At 42.3% G+C, this 27,091-nt stretch overlaps 1 protein-coding gene across 6 annotated transcripts in view; it reads right to left on the reverse strand.

The window, feature by feature from the left end:
• The window catches only part of UST (uronyl 2-sulfotransferase), a 439,470-nt gene that overhangs the window by 51,570 nt on the left and 360,809 nt on the right, over positions 1–27,091 (reverse strand). The window lies entirely within an intron of this gene.

Below are 27,091 nucleotides of genomic sequence, written 5' to 3' on the forward strand. Positions count from 1 at the left end.
CATATACGGTCTGAGCCTTTCAGAGAGTGATGTTCAATTTCTGCCTTTCCCAGTGGCCTGAAGGCTTTAGCTAGAGCACAAGCATCTTTTTGTTTGTTTGTTTGTTCGTTAGGGCCGCACCTGAAAAGTTCCCAGGCTCGGGGTCCAATCGGAGCTGTAGCCGTGCTCTATACCACAGCCACAGCAACTTGTGGGATCCGAGCTGAGTCTATGACCCACACCACAGTTCACGGCAACACCGGATCCTTAACCCACTGAACGAGGCCAGGGATCAAACCTGTGTCTCCGTGGATATTAGTTGGGTTCGTTACCACTGAGCCACAATGGGAACTTCGATCTCGAGCATCTTAGAGCAGTTCTACTGACTGTGACTTGTTGTGGCCCCAGCAGTTATGGGAAACTGAGAAGTACGCAGTGGGAACTCGACAAATACTTGTTGAATGAATTCAGTAGGACTTAGTTCTTAATTCATTCAGATTTAATCAGAGATCCACATACAGCCAAGCCTGCAGAAATGTGTGTTTCTCTGTGTAATCACACATCCAGTAAATAACTAAGTACCTACCACAGTCACATAAAGGGTTTGTAAATTTTGGAGGGGCTCTAAAACTGTTTCTAATGCTATATTTGGTTAGAAAGAGGCAGGATGTTTGCCTACAGACATTCTCTTATGTTCAAAGGCAACAGTTGTGATTCTAGGATAGAAAAACTGAAATTTCCACGTGGAAATTTTCTCTTCTATGAGGTTGAGCACAGTGTCTTTGTCAGCATTACCAGGGCTTATAATTGGCTTTGCCAGGAGGATGAAAAGAAGGGCTAAAAACCCACTTTCATCACGGCAGATTACATTGGATAGCCTAGAAAAGACATGTCTGGTTCTCAGGTATTTCTAAGGAGAAAAGATAACCCAACTTACAAACAAACCAAAGAGCTATGGGATATTTTTCCAGAAACAATACTGGCAAGGCAGATTACAAGTGGCTATAACTCAGCAAACACAGTCCTATGGTTGATGGAGTTTATAAGTCAGTTGAAACCACCGAACCTGATATGATTAGGGTAGGTGGTTAGTTATTAAAAAATGTTTTCTAGTTCAAGTCAAGAATCAGAAAAATATAACTTAAAAGTCCTTTTTTTTTTTTTTCTTTAAACAGCCTCCCCCCCCATACTTTTTCGGTTTCTGTACCAATTTAATACATTCCAGAGTTATAATAACAAATTCAACAGGAATAAAGAGATTTAGCAACAAGAGTTCTCTGTGGCATAGTGCGTTAAGAATCTGACATTGTCGCTACAGCCGTTCGGGTGGCTGCTGTGGTGTGGGTTCGATCCCTGGCCTGGGAACTTCCAAATGCCTTGGGTGCAGCCTAAATAAATAATTAAATAAAGCATACATCCTTATTGAGGGAAGAAAAAAAAGAGATTCAGCCACAAACACACTCAAGCTAAGCAGAGGTGCACAGCTCCTTGGGGGAATATGTTAGAAGCAAACAGAAGGGGTGCATCAGCCCATCCAGCCACGTGTGTAGTGAGGGATGGGTAAGAGCACCTCACAGTGTATGAAAACACATTCAGAATGTGTGATGTTGGGAGTTCCTGTTGCGGCTCAGTGGTTAGCAAAACCGACTAGCATCCATGAGGACGTGGGTTCGATCCCTGGCCTCGCTCATTGGGTTAAGGATCCCATGTTGCCCTGAGCTGTGGTGTAGGTCACAGACACAGCTTGGATCAGGCGTTGCTGTGGCTTTGGTGTAGCTTGGCGGCTACAGCTCTGATTTGACCCCTAGCCTGGGAATCTCTAGATGCCATGGGTGCGGCCACAAAAAGATAAAAATAAATAAATAAGTAAAGCATGATGTTAGACCCGAAGTACTTTTTTAAGAAGAATTTGACACAGACAGATGTATGTATACGATTAGTCATTGCCACAAGATTTATTAAAACAAAAAATGGCAGCACTCACATGTTCATTATCGGGGGACTGATTCACAGAGACGTTATGGCACATTCATACAATGAAATGCTGGGCACCCAGACAGAAGGAGGATCTACATGCCCTGTCCTGAAAAATGTCTGTGAGGCATTTTCAGATGAAATAAACTTGATCATAGGACAATGTGAACATGTAGGGCAACATAAAGATAAACATACAAGTTTATATAAAGACAAAAATACCTGGAAGAATAAACACCTTCTACTGTTAGAAGAAGTCTTTTATGGTGGGAGACGTAATGGAAGATGGGATACTCGAGATTTTACTTTATTCAATTTTGAAATGTTAGCTTTTATTACGATGTATTTTAGTTTCCTCTTCAGAGAGTAGAAGGAGCATGACACAGTGTAAAATGAACTGAAGCATGTGGAGGAGGGTGACCGGGCTTTGCTGTGAGGATGCTCTGACCACCCTTCCTGCTCACCCTCTGGATATCCTCCTGCTGTTGGCTTCCCCCGGGGACTGGAGCCTTAGGTCAGAGCGACCCAGTCAGTGGGCCGAAGCCAGAGGATGGGAGCCAGGAGCTGGGTGAGAAGGGGAGACTCTGCCAGGGCCGAGGGCCTGTCCTCTAAGGTCGAGGTTTCACGGCAAATGGCAGAGTAAAATGATGCTGATCGAGGGGGTGTCCAGAGATGGGGTCCCCTGCACAGTCCGCCCCCCAGCAGCCTGCATTAACACAGGGGGCAGGCAGCAGATCCCACCAAACCTCCCACAGAGACTCGTGGCACCTGTGCTTCTCCGAGTTCACTTTACAGTTGCCTTTTAATAAGACCTTGTGTAATGATTTGTTTAGGTGGTGAGTCCAGGAGAGGACAGAGGTCTGCTCACTGCGTCTCCGGCGCTTAGCCCCCTGCCTGGAAAAAGCAGGGGTGCAATAAATACTCAGCGAATGAATGAACAAATGGCAGAAGGAAGAAGCCAAGACACACAGCCGGGATTCTGTCTCCAGAGATTCTGGCCCTGAGCTCGCAGGAGGGGGCAGAGGACATGAGCTGGTGGGGGTGCGGAGGGCAGAGGGGTGCCGGGACCGAGGAAGGACGTTGCTCTGCTGGAATCCACGAATGACCCCCTGAGGTCAATTTATGGGGAGACATGAATTCCTAGTTTAGGAATTGCTGTTAACAACTTTTCCTCTCTAAGATCAAGGCGTGGCCCGGGGGATTTCGAAGAGTTCCATTAGAGCCCGTGAGGTTGATGAATGGTGTTGGTGGCAACTACCTTATGGCAGTGCTATAGGAGGACATAAATAAAAGGTGACTCAGGTGTGAGACCAAGTGGAAGCAGGAAACGAGCTGTGAAGACCAGGCATTCAGCTGCCTACGCTTCGCCACAGTGAACAGTGATCTGCTTCCCAGCAGCTCGGGAAGCCCATTCTGGCCACTCACACAGTCCACTCTTACTGGAACCAAGACCTTCAGCACGTGGCCTCAGTGTCCTGGGCAGCCAAATGAGACAAGTGTCAACACAGCTGCTGGGCCCTGTGCTGCTCTAACGGGCACCATCCAGTCCCCTTGGGGCTCTTCGTTTTCCCCCGAGTTAATGGTTTTATCCTTGTGTCAGGCTTCCCTATCCCGTGTTGTTTTACCATCACCCTTTTAGGAGTTTCCGCCGTGGCTCAGTGGTTAACGAACCTGACTGGGGTCCATGAGGATGCGGATTCGTTCCCTGGCCTCGCTCGGTGGGTTGGGGATCTGGCGTTGCTGTGAGCTGTGGTAGACGGATTTGTTCCTAGCCTGGGAACCTCCATATGCTGCAGGGGTGGCCCTAAAAAGCAACAAACTAACAAACAAACAAAAAAATCACCCTTTTATACTGAATACTGAAGTTCCCCTCATATATACACAGATATATATGTTTTGTTTTGTTTTTTTGTCTTTTTGCCTTTTCTAGGGCCGCTCCCGAAATATATGGAGGTTCCCAGGTTAGGGGTTTCATCGGAGCTGTAGCCGCTGGCCTACACCAGAGCCATAGCAACTTGGGATCTGAGCCGTGTCTGCAACCTACACCACAGCTCACGGCAACACCAGATCCTTAACCCACTGAGCAAGGGCAGGGACCGAACCTGCAACCTCATGGTTCCTAGTCAGATTCGTTCACCACTGAGCCAGGATGGGAACTCTGATATACAGATATTTATATGTTTTAAATGATTATGCAATTTCATTTTTTCTTCCCATGTAGTGCTTCTAGGATAAATTTACTTTAAACAAAAACCCTAATGTTTATTTAAGGAAGCTCCTGGTGTGGCTCAGAAGAAACAAATCCGACTTGGAACCATGAGGATTCGGGTTCGACCGTGACCTCGCTCAGTGGGTTGGGGATCCGGTGTTGCCACAAGTTGTGGTGTAGGTCGCTGGTGCAGCTCGGATCCCACGTTGCTGTGGTTGTGAGGTAGGCCAGCAGCTATAGCTCCGATTCAACCCCTAGCCCGGGAATTTCTATATGCCACAGGAGTGGCCCAAAAAAGCAGAAAAAAATTTTATTTAAGATTTGCTCAAAGATCGTCATTATGGTGTTGACTTTAGCCAAGCTGGCCCGCTTGCCAGCGCTTGATTTATGATTGCTTTATCTCATCCTTGGATCTTGGCTTCTAGCACAGCACCCCTCAAAGCTCTCCCCTCCCCAAGTCTAGCCCTCTTTTAAGACTGGGTCTAAATACAAGACCCCACCCTTAATATTCTCAATTTATTATTAGGGAAATGAGATATTCTCTCTAAGCAAATATTCCAGATAATTAACAGAATCCTTTCAATTGCCAACATCAAAAAAAAAAAAAAAAAAAAAAAACCAAAACCAATTTTGGTTGAAATTCATTCTGGATTGTACTGTTTTAAAAAGCGTACCCTTACACATGCCAGGTTTTCTTTGTGGGTGCATCTTCTTCCACTTTGCTCTTACAGCAAAATCATCCTCTATTGATCTGCTCCTATAACACTGTCATCCGATGGACTGTGATGAATAACACACATCTGTTTAAGGTCAAAGGGCCCTCCATGCCCAAAGGAAACCACAGTCCCTACAGCCAGATCCCTGGGGGTCATTTTTAATTCCCTCCTCACCCTCCCTCTCCACGTCATTCAATGGCCTGACCCTGCAGCAGGGTTTCTAACCTGCCTTCTCCCATCCATTCCACATCTCAGCCCCTGCTCAGCTCTTCTCCAGCCAGTGAGTTTCTCTTCCTTCCTTCTCTTCTCCCCAGTTTCTGCACAAAGTTTCCACAGCATCTTAGCTGAAACGCAAATTCATTTGCATCACTCCCCTGTTCAAAAACTCTGAAGGACTCTTACTGACAATGCAGTGAGAATAACAATCTGCATTTAGGGATCTGTTAACAAGATTAATTACCGGACCCTACTTCCAGAATGCTTGATAGAACAGGTTTTTCTGGGAACAAAGCTAGAAATCTGCAAAAAAATTTTTGGCCTCACTCAAGGCATGCAGAAGTTCCCAGGCCAGGGATCAAACCCATGCTACAGCAGTGACCCGAGCCACAGCAGAGCCAATGCCAGATCCTTAACCATCTGAGCCACCAGGGAATGCCTAGAAATCTGCATTCTAAAGAAGAACCTCTGGTAATTTCGAGAAGCTGGTTATCCTTCGGGGACATCAACACTGTGCCAGTTGGTAATTCCATGCCCGGCTCAGCCATCTCCCTTGCCTGGGATTTCCTTCTGCCTCCTCCCCTGGACCCAGCAGTAGGCCCGGGTTTGGATGCCATTCCTGGCAGGAGGAATGTTAGCATACTCCACCCTGTCTGTAGAGATGGGAAAGCTCCAGAGCCTGGAGAAGAATTCAGGATCCGACAGCAAGTTCAAGGTAACTTTTGGTGAGCCTTCCGGGTAGGCAAAGCACATACAACCTACACGGTGTGGTCAGCAGCATCCTCAGCATCCAAAGTCCCCATGGAAGAAAAAAAAAATCCCCCCACTTCTTACCAAGTTGACAGGGTTCTGGAACTTTGTTCATTTAATAAGACAAAATAAGTCTCCAGTCTACTTCTCTTTCATTCCACGGTCTTTCATCATTCAGCCCTCTCCAATCCTGTGACTAATCCTGGGCCCAGAAAGGAGGGATTTAAGGAGTTCCAGTAAAGGGAAACGTCTAGGTACACACAGTCCGTAGTGGGGGAGGGTGTGCCAGGTGGGCAGGGATCCAGGACCCCCAGCCCTACCAAAGCCAGAAGAGCTGTGCTTTGTCTAGGTTTATATATTGGGTTTTGTATAAGATTTCTGTTGACACAAAGGCTCTAAATCTGAAAACCATTGCTTCAGGCCAGCACACAGAGGCTTAAGTTATTGAAGCAGCTAGCATGACCACCCCCACACCCCACCCCCGCATCCCAGCTCTCCTCCCTTGGCCTGAATAAGCAGGTGATTCTGATCAAAGAATCTGGATCTAGCTGGGTCATGACTGTTTAGGTCCTATGGTTAAAGAGCACCTTGTGGAGTTCCCATCATGGCTCAGTGGTTAATGAACTCGACTAATATCCTTGAGGAAGCAGGTTCGATCCCTGGCCTCCCTCTGCGTGTTAAGAACCTGGTGTTGCTGTGTGCCTTGGTGTAGGTCAAAGACGTGGCTCGGATCCCAGGTTGCTGTGGCTGTGGTGTAGGCTGGCAGCTACAGCTCCGATGCGACCCCTAGCTTCAGAACCTCCATAGGCCAGGGGTGTGGCCCTAAAATGACAAAAGACCAAAAAAAAAAAAAAAAAAAAAAAAGCCTAAAAATATGGGAAAACATTTTTTGTCTTCCTCTCTTCCTAGGGCCCAGTTCGATTTGATTTCCCCTACCTTACCTTTTAAGGAAAGGGGGGCTACCAAACCCGTGTTAGCAAGGGGAAGGGTAGGTTTCTTATGTGTCCAATGGTGTTAAATGCTATAGAGTATCTATGTTCTAAAGCCCAAAAATAGCTTTAAAAATACATGGTATCTCTTGCCGAAAAAAAATTTTAATCTATTATAATGTTGGTGTATAGGGTCAATCCCTTGCTTTTTTAGTTTTCATTATCAATTGTGAATGAATAGAGGCCCTTTGCAGCTGTGAAAAGCTGGGCATGAACCTGGCCTTCAAGAAGGCACACTGCACACAGGTGGGATGCTGGGCAGGCTTCCCGAATTCAACTCTCTGAACCTTCTGCAAGCCACACCTGCTGGGCCAATGCTGTTCCAGGCTCCTGGGCAGGAAGGGCTGCCAAGTACGCAGAATTTTGCCAGATTGTGTGGTTATTTTATTAGGCAAATAAACGTCTACAGGCTCTAGTGTAAAAACACTGGGCCCAACCCAGTTTTGTACAAACATTTTCAAAAGTAAAAGTGGAATACATTATCAGTCACTCGCTTTGGTAATTATAGTGTTTTTGGCTAACAATCATTTCCCTTCTACGTTTAATATCTGGAATATTTGCACAAAGAATATCTTTAAACAGAGGTTAGCCCAAGTGAGAGTTACTTTAAAAATCATTGGATACCTTACATTTTATATAAGTGGGACATTTTATGAAAGTCCGCCTTAACAAAAAATTATGGGCATAAATTTTATTCAATCATAAATTATGAGAACTGAATTCAGTGACTACTTGAAGGAAGACTCGGGGAAAAAAAGGTAGAGGGGGTTATCATTTCTTTAATGCTCTTGATAAGAAATGAAACTTCATCTGGGATTCTAATTTTGAATTTTCCACTAGAATTTTCTCATAAAGTTTACATCTATAATGCCATAATATGATCTAAAGCAATTTGATTTCAGAGATGCTTAATTTAGGGTAGCTCAACATTAATTGCTTGTTGTGTGTAAATAAGTCAAGCTGAAGTCATCGATAAACCAACGCCAAGATTCTTTAATTAGATTATGAATTAAGGTAGCTACTCTACATAAGGGATCAGGGCAAAAGCTCCAAGTAGCTGACAAATAATGGTGTCTGTCTCCCTTTACTTGAAGTTTATAAAATATAATCTTACTATCATTTATATAGAATATATTCTTGGTAATTGGTTCCCTTTATTTGTGTTATTAATGTTATCATCTGTTAAAATTTGTCTTATGAAATAAACTTTCTTTAAGCATTTAAATGGTGACTTTTTCTCATCCCTTTTTTCCAGCCTCTATTTTCAATAGATAACACCCCCTGTCATGTTTAATAGATAATTTAATCATTTACCTCTACTCTGATTACTGATACATTTGGAGTTATTTTTGCATCTTTGTGTTTTGTCTGCTGTTTGTTTTCTTTGCTTCTTTTTTCTCTTCATGTCTTCTGTTGGTTTTAAAGTTTTAAACATACCCCCTGCCTTCCTTCTTCTGCTTTAGAAACTAAAGATTTTATTCCTTTTATTTTCATGATTAATCTTACATTTTTTAACACTCTTAAGATTTTCCTCCCCAGAGAATGAAGGTCTGTCTGACAGCTTAAAAAATACAAAAAATAACAATGCAGCTTAAAATGCTCTCATTACTTGAGAATTACACCTCTGAGGAGGGATGCAGAATTTTAAGAAATCATTCATAAATGACTGATCAGAAAGACAAGTTGATGGAAGAGTAATTTTAAAATGTTTAACATTCAAACGACTAAATTTTTTCCTAATAAAATATGAATTTGGTTTTCCTGTATTCCTCCTGAATCTGGAAGCATTTTAGCACTTTTAATTATCCATGAAACCCCATCCACCCCATCTTATCAATGTTGTCTAATTTTAACCCTTTTTTAACACAAAATAACCTCTTAGCACTCAATATTTACCTCGTTTCACCAACATATTTTACTCAATGGCTATATTCACTGTCATATTTTTTTTTTTTTTTCTTTACAGCTGCACCTGTGGCATATAGAAGTTTCCAGGCTAGGGGTCAAATCAGCTGCAGCTGCTGGCCACAGCCACAGCCACAGCCACACCAGATCCATGCCACATTTGTGACCTGTACTGCAGCTTGCAGCAACACTGGATCCTTAACCCACTGAGCAAGGTTAGGGATCAAACCCACATCCTCATGGATAGTATTTGAGTTCTTAACCCACTGAGGCACAAGGGGAACTCCTACTGTCACATCTTGTGTTCTGTACCTTCCTTATTTCTCCTCATAATCCATCTTTTAATGAGCCTTCCAGTGAAGTAAGTGGTTAACTCTTATCTTTCTATGTCTAAAAAAAAGTCTATAGAGTGATTGTTTAGCTAGATATAAAAATCCTTGGTTGACAATTATTTTACCTCAGCATTTTTAAGATATTACTCTCTTGTCATCTGGTATCTACTGTTGCTGATGGGAAATATGCAACCAGCCTGATTATACTTCCTTTACTTGTCATCTGCTTTTCTTCCTTTTCCTAGATATCTTGCAGTTTTACTCTAAAGTATTTGAGTGTAAATTTAATTTTGTTTATTCTGTCGGTACTCATGGTATACTTTTAGTCTGGAGAATCTTTAATTTTGGAATATTCTATCTTTCTAGCTTCAAATATTGCTCCCCTACCATTTCACCATTCTCTTTTTCTGGAACTCATATTGAATGACTACTGGAACTTGACAATCGTTTCCACATCTTTTAACTACTCCTTCTGTCTATTTCTCTCCTCTCTCTCTCTATAAATATACATATATTTCTGAGTTGAATTTTTGGTTAATTCATCAACAGTAATAAAGTTACTGTTTGACAATACTCAACTCAGAGTTTATTCCATTTCTTGAATTTTTATTTCAATAACCATATTTTTCATTTTAAGATTTATAATTCTTTATTAATATCATAATGTGCTTTCATGTTTTTGTCTTATAATTTCCTGCTCTTTTTTTTTATGGCCACACCCATGGCATATGGAAGTTCCTGGGCCAGGGATTGAATCTGAGCTGCAACTGCAACCTATGCTGCACTGCAGCAATGCTGGATCCTCTAACCCACTGTGCCAGGTTGGGGATCAAGCCCGCACCTCCACAGTGACCCAAGATGCTGCAGTTGAATCCTTAAACCACTGTGCCATTGTGGGAACTCCTCCTGCTCTTTAATGGAAATTATTTATACTTTTATCTTGTCAATATCTTAGCCATACTTATTTTAAAATCTTTGCCAGATTATTCATTAAGGACATCTGGAATGAATTCATGTCACAACAGTAGATTTTACTGCCTTTCTTGATATTAGATTTTTTTCCCCATGTGCTTAGATTATGTGGCCTGTAAGCTCATTTTGAGTAGGAGATTCATTTTCACTTTCACTCTCTCTTTCTTTCCCCTCCCTTCCTCTTCTCCCCATTTCTCTTTCTCCCTTCCTCCTTATCTACCTCTGACCTTCCCTAATAGTTTTGCAGTTACTACCATCTGGACTTCTGGCACTTGGACTAGAACCAGGTCTTATTTGCAGTTCCCATCCTATGGGAATAATAGGAATATCAAAGATCTGGTTGCCAAGCAGCAAGAATTTGGTTCATTTCCTACTTATGAGGCTGTGGGTTTGTTTTACCACTTCTCTAGGTCTACAATTTAAAAGCCATAATTCCAGTGACAGGTCAGCAGTTGTTCTTGTTTGGCTTTCTTTGCTTGAGAGTGAAGTGAGGGAAGCATGGCTCCTACTTCAGGTCCTTAAAGCACTGAGCCTGGTTCTGGCTCCCATCTTGATAGGAAGCCCAATTCCTGGCTGCCACTGCCCAATTCTGGACCAGATCTCAGTTGGCCTGAGATTTCACCACTGCTCACTTCTCCTGTGTTGTTCCAGGCTTGGGGGCGCTCTTTGGACTTCTTTTTAAAGTACTCCATCAGTGATTGCTATGTGCTGGGGGAGTATGAAATCACTATCCCATCTTGCCTGGGGGTCCTGTATGGGTTCTTCATGCTTTTTTCCCTGTAGGGAGTTCTATCAGAAGAAGTGCTGAGTGCCGAGTGTGGGTGATGGATGTGGGGAGTGTACTTTGCTGAGTCAGAGGAAAGAAGCTTGATAAAATGTCAAGTCCAGGCCAAAGCGAGGTCACATGTTTACTGAGATGTGGTCATTTCTGCTTTATGACCATGTCAGAGGCATAGGGCCAAAGCACTGTTTAGGTCAGACCTCAAACAGTGTAATTCCTGAGGATTCTTCTTACAGACCCCACAAGACATTAATATATCATCGCAGTGACTTTATTACAATGATGTTGCTTTGAATGTTTTGATTGATTCAAGCATGTGGCCAAAAGTTCCAATATTTACACTATGAATACAAAAATGGCATGATTTTTGCTCTACATTTTCTTTATATTATATAGATGCTAAACTTCTAGAAGAAAAGCTTCACATCTCTGTATTATGGCACCCACTGAAGGCTGGGCAGGTGCTCCTTTATAGCTCATAAAAGTAGCCTTTGAAGACGATGAAATTTTAATTTGAAATGTGCTATGCCTAGCAAATCACCATGGGAATCTGGTAAAAGCTTTCAGAAGACAGTACTGTTTTTCAATAAACAGCATCATAAAAAATTCAGTAGCAGAGTGAAATCCAGAATGCAAGTACTGACGCATTTTAATCAAAAAGAGTTTAAATGATATTGTGGATAAAGATATATCTTTATGGGTACTTTCTTTAGAGTAGACATCTGGAGGACTGAAATGTCATTAAATGACCTCTAACCCACTCCCTGCTAGAAAATGTACGTTCCAGATGTGGGCTCCACTTAGAGGAATAATGACTTTGGGGTTTTGTGATTCTGGTCTCCAAGGCCCAGAGTCATGTGGCCAGACCTCTGCCACTAGCAGCTCTGCCTTGAGCTCTGAAAGTGCTGTCTTGGTTAACCAGTCCCCTGAGACCAGGGCTATTCTGTCTGGTGTATTCAGCCCTGAATGTAGATGAAGCAGTCTTTGCAGAAAGGACTATGCTGATTCTATGTGGAAACATATCAATGGGACTGCCTTTTTTTTTTTTTTTTTTTTTTGGTTGCACTTGCGGCATGTGGAAGTTTTCAGGCCAGGGACTGAACCCGTGCTACAGCTGTAACCAGGGCCACAGTAATGACAATGCCAGATCCTTAACCTGCTGAGCCACCAGGGAACTCTTATTTGTTCTTCTAATATGACTAATATTGAGATGTTGATCACACCCTTAAAATAAGGAGGTCAGGTTTATGGAGCGCCCCCCCCCCCTTCTACCTAGTCACATAGAAAATAGGTCACCACTCTGTGGGCTTTCTGCGGGGATGGCAGTGTGATATCCTTTAAGTGGATTGCCAGTGGATCTTACGGGTCTACAATTATACCACTCTAGATCTTAATAAAACCAAGGGAGCGCATTTTTAACTCTTGACTGCTCTTCATTAACGCCAGGAGGAAAAGATGCTAGTAAAATTTAGACAAAGGATCAGAAGGACAATGGCAGATTTTACTTCAAAGTTGAATTATGAAGGGAAAAGAAATGCCTCAGTCACCTCAAATCTGTTCATGTCACCTGTTCAAAGAAGCCAGGGGGAGGCTAAGTCCCTGCTCAGTTCATTATCTCCCAGAGGCGGCACTGAGCAGAGCTTCTCCACCAACAGGAGACTTTGTGAGCTTAAGAATGGCTGAAATTCCTGGGAAACCAAGTATGTTCTTCAAGGGTTTTATACCATAAAAATTATTTATGACTCCTTTGGGCCACACAAGTTTCTAAAAGCCACAGAAACTCTCTTAACCTCATAGAATTTTGATGATTTTGCCTTCCCAGCTGAAGAGGTTCAGAATTCCCTTTTCTTTCTTTCACATCCAATAGTCTGATAGTTTTGGCTTAAGAGGCCAAAACAAACCACAAAAGTCACACTTTCAACTGATGGTTATCCAGGGCATAAACAACATGTTTGTGGATTTTTTTCAGCTCACAGCCTCTCCTTTCTGTGGCCCCATAGTCCCAACTCAGAAGGTCATAAAGAATCTACAATAGATTTAATAAAGAGAAATGGACACTACATAGACAGAATGATTATTTTAGATGATCTGGGATGATTTTAGATGATCTGGGAATTTCAGATACCCGGTTATCATGAGTAACTAAGAATTTACTGAATGATGAAGATTCACTGGACTATTATATTTTATATGAATATTTGGAATTTTCCATACTGTGTAATAAAAAGCAAACCTAAAAAAAAAAAAAAAATCCAGAAAAAATACTATAAGAATCGTTCTGTCCTCAGCCACACACCTCATTTCTTTTTCCCTTGCCTTCTTTTTCCCTGGGCATCTGTTTTTTTGTTTTTTTTTTTTTTGTTTTTTTTTTAACAGTTCATTTGTTTATGCATTCATTCATTCACTCTCATTCTTTTTCTCATGACTTTAAGGCTTCTTAGATTGGTGGGTAAGAGGCCTTTATGAATCTTCAGACTTTCCCCTTTGCAATTTTCCACCCAACGTTTGTTTAGAGACCTTACCTCTGACCCTGTTCCCTGGATTCCTTCTGCTCTAGAATGAAATACAACTACATAGAATGCAAAAAAAAGGGGGGGGGGAAGGGGCGCAACAAAAACAAGCCCCCTTTTTACACTGGTCATGGAGATTTGCCTCACAACTTCTTTTACAGTATTTTCTCTCAAATTTTTATTACGTGCAGCTGTGTTAAAGTGTATGACATTGAACAAACCAATGTAAACCCAAATTCTTATCTTTTAAGGGCTGTGTTATAGTAGTTTTTCTTTTATTACCTTTTTCTTTCAATTATTGATGATCTCTCTTCTTTTAAGTTTATTATCTGGCCATGGATAGACCAAGGCTCTATAAATAATGGAAAAATTTAAATCAGTAGAATAATTTCTACCTACAGAAGTAAAGCATTTAGTGAGATAAAGAACTATTAAAATAGAACTTCCCAGATATTTTTTTCCTCCAAATCTCTCAAATTGAGAACCAAAGGCAAAGAAAAACAAGTATTTTATAAACTCAATTAAAAACAATGAGAGTTGAACCAAAGATTAAGAGGTCAGTTTCACAGACTAAGTGTGTAAGTATGTTTATCATGTGGAAAAATGTGTAGGAGGAAAAGCAGAGTCTTCCTGGTGAAAAATTGATTAAACACATTCAGGAGGAAGGGCTATTTCTTTCTCTCTTACCATGAACAACTGATTAAGCCACAATCAACAGTAATGAGCTAGGTGGTTAGAACCAGTTCTTTGTAATGACCAGGATAAATATTTTCAACTCTCAAGGTGTAATGACAAATTAAGGTAACAAAATCCATAGCCCTCATTCAACACTGTCCTTCCCAGGCTGCCAATACATGCCGGGCACTCTACTGTGTATGGTCCATTCCTGCTCCCCATGAATTAATGTTCTAGAGCAGAGGTAGCCAACAGCAATGCCACTAGTGCATGTCAGGTAACAGGGATGCGTGACTGGACCCCAGACCTGCACATGCTGTCTGAGTGGGGAAGCCTGGAGCAAACTGGGAAAGCACATCTCTTGTCTCCAGGGGCCTGGTGCTACTCAGCTCAAGGCCGTCACTGCCTCATGGATTTTGTGTCAGAGTTGCCCCAATCTTTTGATTTTTTTCAAAAGATGCAAGACATTTGAATATTGTTTTTGTCTAGAGGATCAACATATATGCCCCAAATATAGGAGCACCCAGATACATACAACAAATATTAACAGACATAAAGGGAGATATTGATGAGAATACAATCATAGTAGGAGACCTTAATACCCCCCTCACATCAATGGACAGATCCTCTAGACAGAAAACCAATAAAGCAACAGAGATCCTAAAGGAAACAATAGAAAAGTTAGACTTCATTGATATCTTCAGGACACTACATCCAAAAAAATCAGAATACACATTCTTCTCAAATGCTCATGGAACATTCTCAAGAATCGACCACATATTGGGACACAAAGCGAATCTCAATAAATTTAGGAGCGTAGAAATTATCTCAAGTATCTTCTCTGACCACAATGCCATGAAATTAGAAATCAACCATGGGAAAAGCAAAGAGAAAAAACCTACTCCATGGAGACTAAACAACATGCTACTAAAAAACCAATGGGTCAATGAGGAAATCAAGAAGGAAATTAAAAACTACCTTGAAACAAATGATAATGAAGACACAACCTCTCAAAATCTATGGGATGCTATGAAAGCAGTGCTCAGAGGGAAATTTATAGCAATACAGGCCTTTCTCAAAAAAGAAGAAAGATCCCAAATTGAATGTTGTTTTTGTTTGCTTTTATTTATTTTTTTCTTTTTAGGGCTGCATATTCCATATTCCAGTTCCCAGGCTAGGGGTTGAATAGGAGCTGCAGCCTCTGGCCTACACTACAGCCACAGCAACGTGGGATCTGAGCTGCATCTGTGACCCATACCATAGCTTGTGGCCACACCAGATCCTTAGCCCACTCAGTGAGGCCAGGGATCAAACCAGAGTCCTCACAGATACTAATCGGGTTCTTAACCCCACTAAACCACACCCAGAACTCTAAGACATTTGAATTTGTGTGTGTAGTCTCCTAATTCTTAAATGTTAGGACCAAGACAAAACAAAAATTGTGAGTGAAACAAACATGTCTCCAGGTTAAATATGACCCATAGTTGACCGGCTTATGTTCCACTGGCTTAATCACGGCCACTTTCAATTTGAGTACCTCCTGAAAAATACAGGCTCTTATAGTTTGCCATCTTAAACTGCTGACAGAAAAACATTGGTAGATAAAGGACAAGTTGGATTTTTAATGATACTAGACCAGTTCCGAGCTCACTGTGGGACAGGAAAGAAAACACTGGACTTGTCCTCAGACCATCTAGGTTTGAGTCTGGGTCCCTTAGTCCCTGGCTGGATTACAATGGGCAAGAGGCTTCAGCTTTGTGAGCATCAATTTCCTCACCTATAAAACAAAGACAGTAACACCTCTTCCATAGGATGGCCATAGGGATTAGAGAAAATGTATTTGAAAATACTTTGTAAGCTACAGAGAGAACCATAGGAGTGACTAGGAGACTATTTTGAACATATCCATAAAGGGCTATCAAGGATTCAGCAGTACTGGATAAAGTAGTTATGGAAACACAAGGGCTTGATGATTCTGCTCACTCCTAGAAGGAAAATTACAAAGTGAGAAATACGAGAGCGGGGTAAAAACAAAAAGAGCCTAGTGGTGGGGCCAGGAAGGAGGGCTGTGGTTTACATGGAGCGTGATTTCCTTCATGAAAGATCTTAGCGGGACCACAGTGAAACCCTTGACTAAGGAAGTGGTGAATGTCCACCTGGTGGCTTATGTGTGGCAGATTTAAAAATCACAGGCTGGCTTCCTACTCTTGGGATATTTTCAAACCGCTAGCTTACCTCTCCACCCTCAAGTCAAAGAAGAAGAATTCATTTCAATATTAGCCCAAGAAAAACACAATCAGAGGAGACCACGATGCTGGAACACTGTTATTAATTCCAAGACTAAATATAGTTGAGTTTTTGATTATCAGCTGTTTTCAATTATCAGCACCAATATTCTCTTTTACGAAAGGAGATAAATGAGTTGTTTTCAATAATTCACAAACCTTTTCACCAGAAAAGTGGAAAATTTCACCATGGGGTTATTACTGGTTTCACCATACCATAAATTCTTTGCTTAACTTTTAGCACTAAGGGTTAGATAGTTTCTCAAAATATAATAAGCCTAAGGATGCTGGCTTGAATTGAAAAGCAGAGAAAAAAATGGAGTTACTGAGAAATAATGATTTTTTTTTTGAAAGAGTAACCCAGTCCCAGCAAAGAATTCTCAATAGGTCTGGACTGTTAGGGAAACAGTGCCCAAGACCTTCCTACCTCCAGCCCAGGACCATTCTCCCTTAGAAAGTATCTATATTTAGCAGGAGACAGGGGCCTCTCAGTCTTATAGAAGGTGAAGGAGAAATTCATTCTTCTTACTCTGTATTCTTGCTCTGAACTTGTTAGGTCTAAATCTATCTTATTGATGGTCAGAAATTGGGGATTTAAGATGTTAAACTGACACGGAAACACATGCATTAAAAAAACATATGTCATCCCTAACTGTTTCTCCTGCCTCAGTAAAGACTGGGGGAAACAGGTGGTTATTAACCTGGAGGACCCAGACTTCCCGCTTTGCAAAGGGGCCTGAGGGCTATAACTGTATTTCAATAGGATTTGTTTTCTTTGTTATTCTAAGTATTTTATGTATTTAAAAACATTATTCCGAGAAGAGGTCTGTGGGCTTTGCTGGACTTACTAAAGGGGTTCAATGACACGAAAGAGGTGAGCACCCTTCTGTATTGGACGTTTTCTTTAGGAGGAGCCATCCGCCTCTGCTCTAAGATGTATTCCTGAGTTGTATTCCAGTGTTGGTCCATCAAAAAAATGTCAGCGGAGGATGATTATTTTTTGACTGAGATTTAAAAAATTCCCCCTTGAAAGCTTGGGTAGAACTTCCATTTCCAAGAGCTGGATAGCCAACTACAACAACCACCAACAAAATTTTTATGCACATAGAGTCCCCTAGGTGGTTCAAGGGCTTAAAGGAATTTGTGTACTGCCATTTAATCTAGCACAGTGGTTCTCAAAGTGTGGCCCTCAGATTGCTGGTGGGACTTGAGGCCCTTTTAGGGGTCCACAAGATCAAAACTATTTTCATAATCATACTAAGGTGTCATTTGCCTTTTTGATGGAATCAACATTTGTGCTGATGGTGCCAAACTGTGATGGTAAGTGGTTGGCTCATTAGCATGAATCAAGACAGCGGACCAGACTTGACAAGCCACCATGGTGCTCTTCACTGCCGCACACACTTCAAACACTTTTTTTACTTAAGAATGTCTTTGAAGGAAGAGTAAAACCTATTAGTTGCAATAAACTGCAGCCCTTTAAACTCTGTGAAAAGATAGGGGAAGTTTGCATTAAGCACTTTTGCTGTTGACCTGTCAGCAGTCTGGGGTGGTCTATGGACCCACCTCTCAAATCAATGTGCTTAAGTGTACAAAATAAAACAGACAAGATTAGAAAGGAAACCAAATATATTGAATTGTTAATCGAAATACTAAAAAGGTGTGGTCAGTAATACATGTGCTTGATTTCTTATGGGGTTTAATATCTACCATAATATCAGTTCAGGGATTACAGCGGTGTGAATGGTTACTTCGAGAGATCTCCAGTGATAGCACTGATAGAGAATAGCTGTGACTTCTATTAGTGACATTATAGGTACTGTGAATACCACTGTAGTTGCCTATACTCAAAAATGAAAAAAAGTAATGACGCATTCGCCGCCCCCCCCCCCCCCCCCGCCGCTGGAGTTCATAGACAGTTATTATAACTTTATTCATGGACAGGTATTACCATCTGACTACTGAATATTATCTGTGTACTATCTTTTTAAAACAAACTTTATTTTAATTTTTTTGCAGGCCACATCTGTGACATACGGAAGTTTGCAGGCTAGGGGTTGAATGTGCCGCAGCCCCAGCAACACCAGATCTGAGCCATGTCTGCAACTTATACCACGGCTCACGGCAATGCCAGATCCTCAACCCACTGAGTGAGGCCATGGATCGAACCTGCATCCTCATGAATATTAGTCAGGTTTGTAACCCCTGAGCCACAACAGGAACTCCTGTCTGTGTCCTATCTGTTTTGCTTCACTAGGGTATCAACTCCAAGAGACGTGGGGCTTTGTCTTGCTCACGGCAGTCCCAGGGCTTAGAAGGGTACCTGGCCCAGAGCGGATGCTCAGCCAGTATTTCTCGAGTGAACAAGGAAGTCCCATCAGTTTCCAGGCCCTACTGAGTCCACATGGCACCCTCTCTTCTCTTCCCACTACTAGCTCAGACGCCTAAGAGAACATCACTGCAGGTTTCAAATTTACGCATCTTATAAATATTGCAGTTTGCAACTAGTCTCATTGTTGGATCCAAATTATTTTAGAAAGAGGTTGGTGCTTCAAAAGAACTTCTCGATCAACTAAGAGAGAGCCTGCTAGTGCTGTCCCCTGGGTGGGTTTGCAGATGGTCAGTGTCTGCTACTGTTCCCTACTGGTTTTCACAGGGAAAAGGCAAAGGACTGAAACACAGGGAGAATTTTCTGCAAAATTCCCAAAGTAAAGCTGATGTGGGCTAAGATGAAAAACATGAATCTGAAAGTCTGAGTATCTGGGATTATAATTTTATCCATGAGAACACCCTGGTGTCATGCGAATGGGGTCAGATGGCTCAGCGGAGAACTAGTATGCAGTTAACTGGCCCCTGGATGTTTTCTTTGGCTTTTCAATCTTAATACACTCATTTGCTTAACTGTTCGACTTCAAAAGCAAGAAAGATCTCATTGGTGTCAGAGCTTAGGCTTACTCCTCCAATATTTTTATTACAAAATCAATTTATGTTTATTATAGAATATATGGTTAAAAAAGAAAAGAAAAAGCAACTATAAACTGGCCACACAGTTATAAATATTTAAAAATAAAAGATATGAGGAATTAAAAATATAATAGAAAAAATATTTTGGCAGATAGCCCTTTTTTAGTATTTTTTTTTTTATATGAAGGTCTATTTTTGTTACTGTGGGTTGTTCTGACTTTAATGCCAAATTCCAAATAAAATATTTAAAAAGACAAAGGAAGCAATAGTCTCTGAATTTTCTTACCCTATATACTTATTTTTTTAACATTTAAATGTAAATTTCTTCACAAAGTGGTCAATGTTTCTTTAGTTGGATTTTCACTGACTTAAATGTTCCTTCATCTAAATTACAAATGGAGAAGAGTAGAATTAGTACAGTGAAAATGTACTGGTTACCGACAAGATCAGGAAAGTTTGTGATTTAGCATAGATCTGGCGACATTAACACGTGTATTTGAGGAAGAAACATGAAGACTAGACAGAGGCTTCACCTCTCAAATGAGGATGGTCAGTGGCCCTGGACAGGCACTGATGTCTCGGGTCTACAGGTGCACGTCTAGGAGGAGTGAAGGTGGCTGCCCTATTTTACTAAGCTTTCTGTTCACCTGGAAAAACAAGGGACACGTCATCTCCTTTTGTGCATTTGCTGTTGGTTGAACAGATGCTTCTGGTCATGCAATCCAAGTTGTTTTCAGTTTATCCAAACAAAGATAAGGACCAGTCACTTTCGCCTTCCCATTATTTTGGTAAGGGTCTCATGGGTTCCTTTTTTCCCCTTAAGGCCCCTCCTTCATGGATGATCCCTTTTTCTTTAGGCCTTAGCCTTGTGTCACATCAGTCTGTGAGTGTTGGTAAAATAACAATGTGGTGCGTGAAAAGTAACAGTGACCCAGGCGCTGGATTTCTGCTGTGGTTTAACTGCTCCTTCAAGGAGAGGAGACCCCAAAATTTCTGACTCTAATATTTCATCTCAATTCTCCCCTCCCTTCACTGCCATAAATCATTTTGACCCTTTGAAACTTTTTAATCAAGGTTTTGACTTGGGGGCACTTTCTGCGGTCAATGAACCTCACCTTTGTGAAGTCCCACAATGCCAGCCATCTCCTCTTTAGAAGTCTAGAGGCCTCAAATGATAACAAGAACACTGAATTGTGTGTTGTCTATTCAAAGCCTTCAAACATCTACTATCCCATTTTTCTTGGCTGAGGGAGGACCGACGAGCTTCCCACCTTCCCAGAAGGGCTGTTCCAGAGGAGCAGAGGTGGCTGTAAAGCTCACTCGGTGATGGTAAAGGTGTTGGAAGGTGGGTGGGGGAGAGCACAGGCTCGAGCTGCCTGTGAATTACCAGTGAGTTACCCCGAAACAGGGCCACGGGGAGGAGGAACTAAGGAGCTCCATCCTTGGGAACAGGCAGACATCTCCTTTGAAGAGTGGGTTTGGCAATGGAAAGACGAGAGCTGCAGGGGCGAAGTGGAGTGGACTGGGGCGCAGCCAGGAGGAGGCAGAGGGTGGGACAGTGCGGTCACCTTGCAGCTCTACAGCTGCAGGTTAGAGACCAGTTCCCTGGTCCAGCGTCCTCTGGCTTCCTGCCTGTCTTTCAAATGAACTTAAGTGATGGGTGGGCATTGCTGTTTTTTAAATAAATGAAATAAACCAGGAAATCAACATACGATGTGGGCTCTGCCTACCTGTCCAACCTTGGGTTTCAGTTCCTGCCTTACCCTCTTCACTGCTGTGGTTCCTTGTACGCAGCAAGCTGCTTCGAGTTCTGCCCTCTCTGCCTGGCTGCCTTCTACTAATTCTGCAAGTCTCAACTCAAGTGTCACCTCCTCCAGGAAGCCTGATGGACATGACCTCCACAGCCATCTGCCAATGTTTGTGGATAATGCCCTGGTGTTAGAACCCAAGGGCGATGTGCCTGCTTCTCCCGTAGACTGGATTCCTGACAGCAGAGTCTGTCTGGTTTCCCCAGCCCCCACTGCTGCACGTGGCTCGGCAGAGATGCTCAGTGCCTGTCTGGCTGAATGATACACATTTGATGAATGAACACACACACACACGATGAAGATCAAGAGGGTTGGAGCAAGACCGTGAGCTCCAGAGCAAAAGCAATTTTTGTGCTATTCCCCGATGGTTCCCAAGTCCTGAGAAAAGAGCCTATCTTACAGCAGGCACTCCAAAAAAGTATTTTTAGAATAAATTAATAAAGAAGAAACCTTTTTGGAAGCAGCACAGAAGTGGTGATTTACAGATTCCTTGGCAGTGTCAAAAAGAGCTTTGCTTGAGGGCAAAGGTTGCTTTCCCAAGAGACTGGCTTTTTCATCAGGAAGCAAGCTTCATGGCATAAGCTTCATGGCATATTTTTAGCAGCTCATATATTAGGCAGCTTGAAGTGACCCCCAAACCTGAATCTTCTGACATCTCGGGGCCACTTAGGGCACGTCAGTGTCTATGGCAGGCAGAGTCCCTGGGCTTCTTTTCATCCCAAGGCTTCTTGGGCTGTTCTCAACTGATGCTGTGCTCGCAGGCCCTGGAGCACATGACACGGGGAGACGAGAGTCTGGGACTCTGAAAGCTACCATGTACCTCCCTGCTTCTAGGAGGCATGCATATTTCATTTTCCAGGCTGGAGAGTGCAGAGCTGGGAGGATAAACACTTTCACAATAAGCTGCCAGTGGCAGACAGAAACTAATACGTCTCCTGGTTTGTGGGTGGGAGTAGGCAGGAAGCATGGCTTCTAACCTGGGCTCTGATGGATGTTACAGTCCTCTTCAAAGGTCACCTTGAGGTTGAAACACACTTCCCAGTAGTGTCTGCCTTTAAAAATGTAAGATTCAGGGATCTATAGGAGTGGTAATGGATACACTGTATTGAACACAAACTTTTATACTATTTCATAGATGTGACTGATCCCCAGTTATCATTAGAGGTGAGGACATAGATCAGTATTAGCTTTGACAGCAAATACTTATTGGATGGTGTGCAGGGGCCTGAAATACAGGGAAGTGTAAGACAATTTCTCTTCTTATCCTGGAGAAACTTTCTGTGTAGGTAGGAAGCAGGGCACACAACAGTGATAACGGAATGCAAGGAGGGACAAAACAAAGGCCACAACAACCCAGGCGACAGGGATTCAGAGGAAGGGGCGTGCCTTAATGATTTTCTGATTCATTGTATGAAGTGAATCAGAAAATCATTAAGCACACTGCATGTAGCATAGAGGCTGGAGGAGCCACCCTGGATCAGAGGGCCTGGGTTCAAATCAGTGGCATGCTAGCAAATGTGTAACAAACCACTTTCCCAAGAAAACAGAGACCTGGCTTGTAGCATTTGCAGATTGCAGATTGCTGTGGTATAAATACTCCCACCTCGGCCAAATTCAAGCCACCATCTTGATGTCCACTGAATAGCACAATTCTTAAAAATTTAACAGTTGCTCCGAGTCAGTCCATGCCAGCTCCAGCACACCACTGGTTGAAACCCAGGCTCTGTCTCTTACTAGCTGTGTAAACTTAATCAAGTTACTTAGCTGCTAGAGTCTTTATGTCTCATCTGTGAAATGGGCATAACAATATTTATCTGAGAGGGATGCTGTAAAGATTACAGGTGATAACGTATGTGTGGCAGCCATGAGCCTCTCTTGCTACTGGGAGGGTAACTGACCAATGGTCCCTGGTGCTTTGCTCTGACTCTATCACCTCATCGTTGCCGAGGCCATGGGCTGCTCTCAGTAGAAGACGGAACGTGGCAAAGAGATTATGGTGGGCCCATTTCTGCAAGCTGCGGGACTCCTCTGCTGAGTGACAGTGGCTCGAACATTCTCCACTGGCTTGGCCAAAACTTTCTCAGAACTGCACTGTAGTCTGAGCTGCCGCCTCCCTAGTTCTCTCTTCTCTGTTCTCCACGGGGGTCAGACCCACAGCGGGTGTGATGTCTCTTCCCAATTCCCTTTTCTCTCACCCGCACTCCTCCTGACAAACCTCCTCTTGGCTCCTGCTTCTCAGAGGACCTTAGCATGGTAATCACTTTAGACTGTGTGTATAATAAGAGCTCAACAATTATTTTTCTTTTTAAAGAAGAGTGACGTGGGACTCTCTTGCCCCTTAGTTTCTGAGGACCTACCTGTCCCCCCGGTAAGTGACCCTGAGAGAGAACATCCACTTAGGAGAGAGGATGGCTACTGACCCAGGGGTACCTCTGCCTGCCTCATCAGGGCAACACAGACGGGCACTTCCATCACTCTTTCATCCTTCTGTGACATCCTTGCCCTCTACTCAAGTTCATCTGGCCTCTGCCCTCGTTCTTGCCAAGACACATGCTCTAGCTACGTTGTTAAATCCTATGACTACATTTTTCTAGTTTTATTTTGCTTTCCCCTTCTAGAAACTTCCAACACTAATGAACAATTCCCCCTTCTCAAAAACTTTCCCCTCTGATTCTGTGATGCCACATTTCTATGTTATCCTCTTCCTGGGACCATCACTCACCTCCTTTGCTTCCAACTCCTCAAAGGGTGCTAAAAAAGGGGTGACCACAGGGTCTTTTATCCTCGCCCTTGATTTTGCCCCATGGCTTCAACAACTTTCAGCGAATAATTACTGAGCATCATTACTGTTCCACATGTGATCTCGCCCTTCATGGAATATATATGTTAACAGTAGATTAATTGCCCTTTCTCTAGATACCAATAACTTACACTGCTAACTCCCAGTTCAATATATCCAGCCTAGCCCTCTCTTCTGCCTGCTGGATGTCCCCATTCGCATGTGCTTCAGGCATCTGAAACTCAGCATATCCAAAGCAGAACTCTTCTTTCTGCCCCTCTGTCCCTTTATTCCCCACATTCAGTAGCCCCATCCATTGAACTGCTCCAACCAGAAACCTGGGATTTTCCTTAACTCACCACCCTCCTTCGGCTCCTCATCCAATCACTCAGGAAGCAATGACTGATTCTACTTCGTACATGTGTCCTTATTCATTCCCATAGGTCTTGTCTACCATCTGTATTCTAAACCAGGATAGTTTATCTTGCTCCATGCCAAGCATCCTCCTCTGGCACAAGTTTTCAAATGCAAATCCTATCATGTCATGCCCTCCAACCACAGTTCAATGTCGGTGGCTTTTTATTGTCTTCTGAAGAAAGCCTCACATACTTAAGATTTCCTTTCAAGTCTTTGATGATCTAGCTCTGTCCACCTTTCCATTTTTGCAACATGCCCCTGTGCTCTGCTTTCTAAGCTCCACCCACATACATCTTGTGGTACCTGGAACCCTTGATCTATGTACATACTGTCCCCACAGCCTGATCACCTCTTCCGGTCACTTGTTTAATGTCTGTTTTCTCTGATAGATTATACACTCCAAGGAGGCTGGAACCACATCTGCATTTTTCTTTTCTTTCTTTCTTTTTTTTTTTTTTTTTTTTTTGTCTTTTTAGGGCCGTACCCGCAGCACATGGAAGTTCCCAGGCTAGGAATCGAATCAGAGCTGTAGCTGCTGGCCTACACCACAGACATAGCAATGCCAGATCCGAGCTGTGTCTGAGATCTACCACAGCTCACAGCAACGCTGGATCCTTAACCCACTGAACGAGGCCAGGGATCGAACCTGCATCCTCACGGATGCTAGTCAGATTTGTTTCCGCTGAGCCACAAGGGGAACTCTGCACATCTGTGTTATTCAGTACTGAATTCTCAGGGTCTGCCAAAGCGCTGGCTACAGAGTAGGTGCTGAGTATTTGTTGAAAGAAAGAACTAATGAATTAACCATATCAGAATATAAATAGTCCAAACATTTATGCACATGATATATATAACCTTAAGGATGGGTAGGTTCACTAAAAGACGCTAGTAACAAAATACAAGACCTACCAAGTTATTTGTAATTAAAGAACTCTGGAAGAAGAGTTTAACATTTAAAAAATAGCTTTACATTTTACTCACTGTGAGGGTGTGAGCGTGTGTAGGTGTGTGTGTGTAGTGGGGGTGGTGACAGGGGTCCACCATGGCGATTTGGACCTCTTTGCGGTGACTGTGTCCTCTCTTTCTGGACAGACATGAAGTTGAACTAGGCTGTCTAGTAAGCAGATGGGCGGGCAGGAGATTACAAAGGGTCAGAGGACAGTCATCCCTTCCAAGCTTTATCATTTTTGTTTCAGAACTTGACCTACACCCTTTTCAAGCTTTTCTGTATTTTGTACATTTGTTCATGTTATTTTATTTTCTAAATTCACTTTCTCTGATAAATACCTGATTTGGCTTGGCCTTTGCAAGCAAAAGCATCATAATGAGGGCTGCTCCATATGCAACCATATGGCGTTTCCAGCCTTCACTTAAATGAGTGGTTGAGATGAGATAACCTCTGCATGTTTCTTTTCTGCCCTGGAAAGCACCATAATTAACTAAGGTCCGCTTTTTTTTTTTTTTTTACTTCCCTTTTCTCAAGGGATCCCATGTTAAAAGGGCCCTCATGACAAATCCTGTTCTTATATTTTGCTTCCTCCTTGCTAATCTTTTTCCTTCCTGCTTTGTTTGTAGTTTCTTCTAATTTACCAGTGATGGTTTGCTCAAGTCAAGAGCCTACCCAGTACAATGCCTTTCAATAGACCCCGGTAAAAATATTTAATTACTTCTTGCCACAATTTTGTTATTTGCAGAATGGGACTAACAAGGCTACCTTGGAGCATAGCACAGTTTTGGAAGACTGTAGACTTAACGAGATGCTTTGAATTTCTCAAAAGAAAAGCCTTTCGAAAACTTGGTGTTAATTCAGCCCTTCATGTAAACTCACTTACTTTCACTGAATTTTCAAATTCTTATTGCTAAATGTGGCTTTGCAAATAAATTAAATACAGATTTTGCTCTGCAGAAGCCTGACTTCCACTAATAACATTTAGAGAGAATTAGATGAGGTATCTTTTAGCTAAAATATTAAAATTGACACTGGATGAAAAGGGAAGACCAAAGCAGTCTTCGGGCATAGGGTGTGAAACAAATAATACCCTCCAGTTCAGAAAAGCCTTCTCATGAAGAAGAAACATTGCTGAAAATAAAAATTTTGAAGATTTGTTGGACTATTTTTTAAACAATTTTTAATTTTATTTATTTATTTATTTATTTATTTATTTATTTATTTATTTTTCTTTTGGGGCCACCCCACAGAATATGGAGTTCGCAGGCCAGGGATTAGTTCTGAGCCAAAGTTGCAACTCATACCGCAGCCTCAGCAAAGCTGGATCCCTAAGCACAGTGTTGGGCTAGGGATCAAAACTGTGTCCCAGACCCTCGCCAAAGTGGGTATAGAGGGAACATTCCTGAATATAACCAAAGCCATTTATGATAAACCCACAGCAAATATAATACTCAATGGGGAAAAACTGAAAGCCTTCTCACTCAAATCTGGAACAAGACAGGGATGCCCACTCTCACCACTGCTCTTCAACATAGTTTTGGAAGTCCTGGCCACAGCAATTAGACAAACAAAAGAAATAAAAGGCATCCATATAGGAAGAGAAGAGATAAAACTGTCACTGTATGCAGATGACATGATACTATACATAGAAAACCCTAAGGACTCAACCCAAAAACTACTTGAACTGATTAATAAATTCAGCAAAGTAGCAGGATATAAGATTAACATTCAGAAGTCAGTTGCATTTCTGTATACCAGCAATGAAACATTAGAAAAGGAATACAAAAATACGATACCTTTTAAAATTGCACCTCACAAAATCAAATACCTCGGAATACACCTGACCAAGGAGGTAAAGGACCTATATGCCGAGAACTATAA

Source organism: Sus scrofa, chromosome 1 (assembly GCF_054392235.1).
Source record: "Sus scrofa isolate SSC_HxYL_T2T_F1_AM1 chromosome 1, Sscrofa_HxYL_maternal_Yorkshire_Landrace_v2.0, whole genome shotgun sequence".
Taxonomy (NCBI): domain Eukaryota; kingdom Metazoa; phylum Chordata; class Mammalia; order Artiodactyla; family Suidae; genus Sus; species Sus scrofa.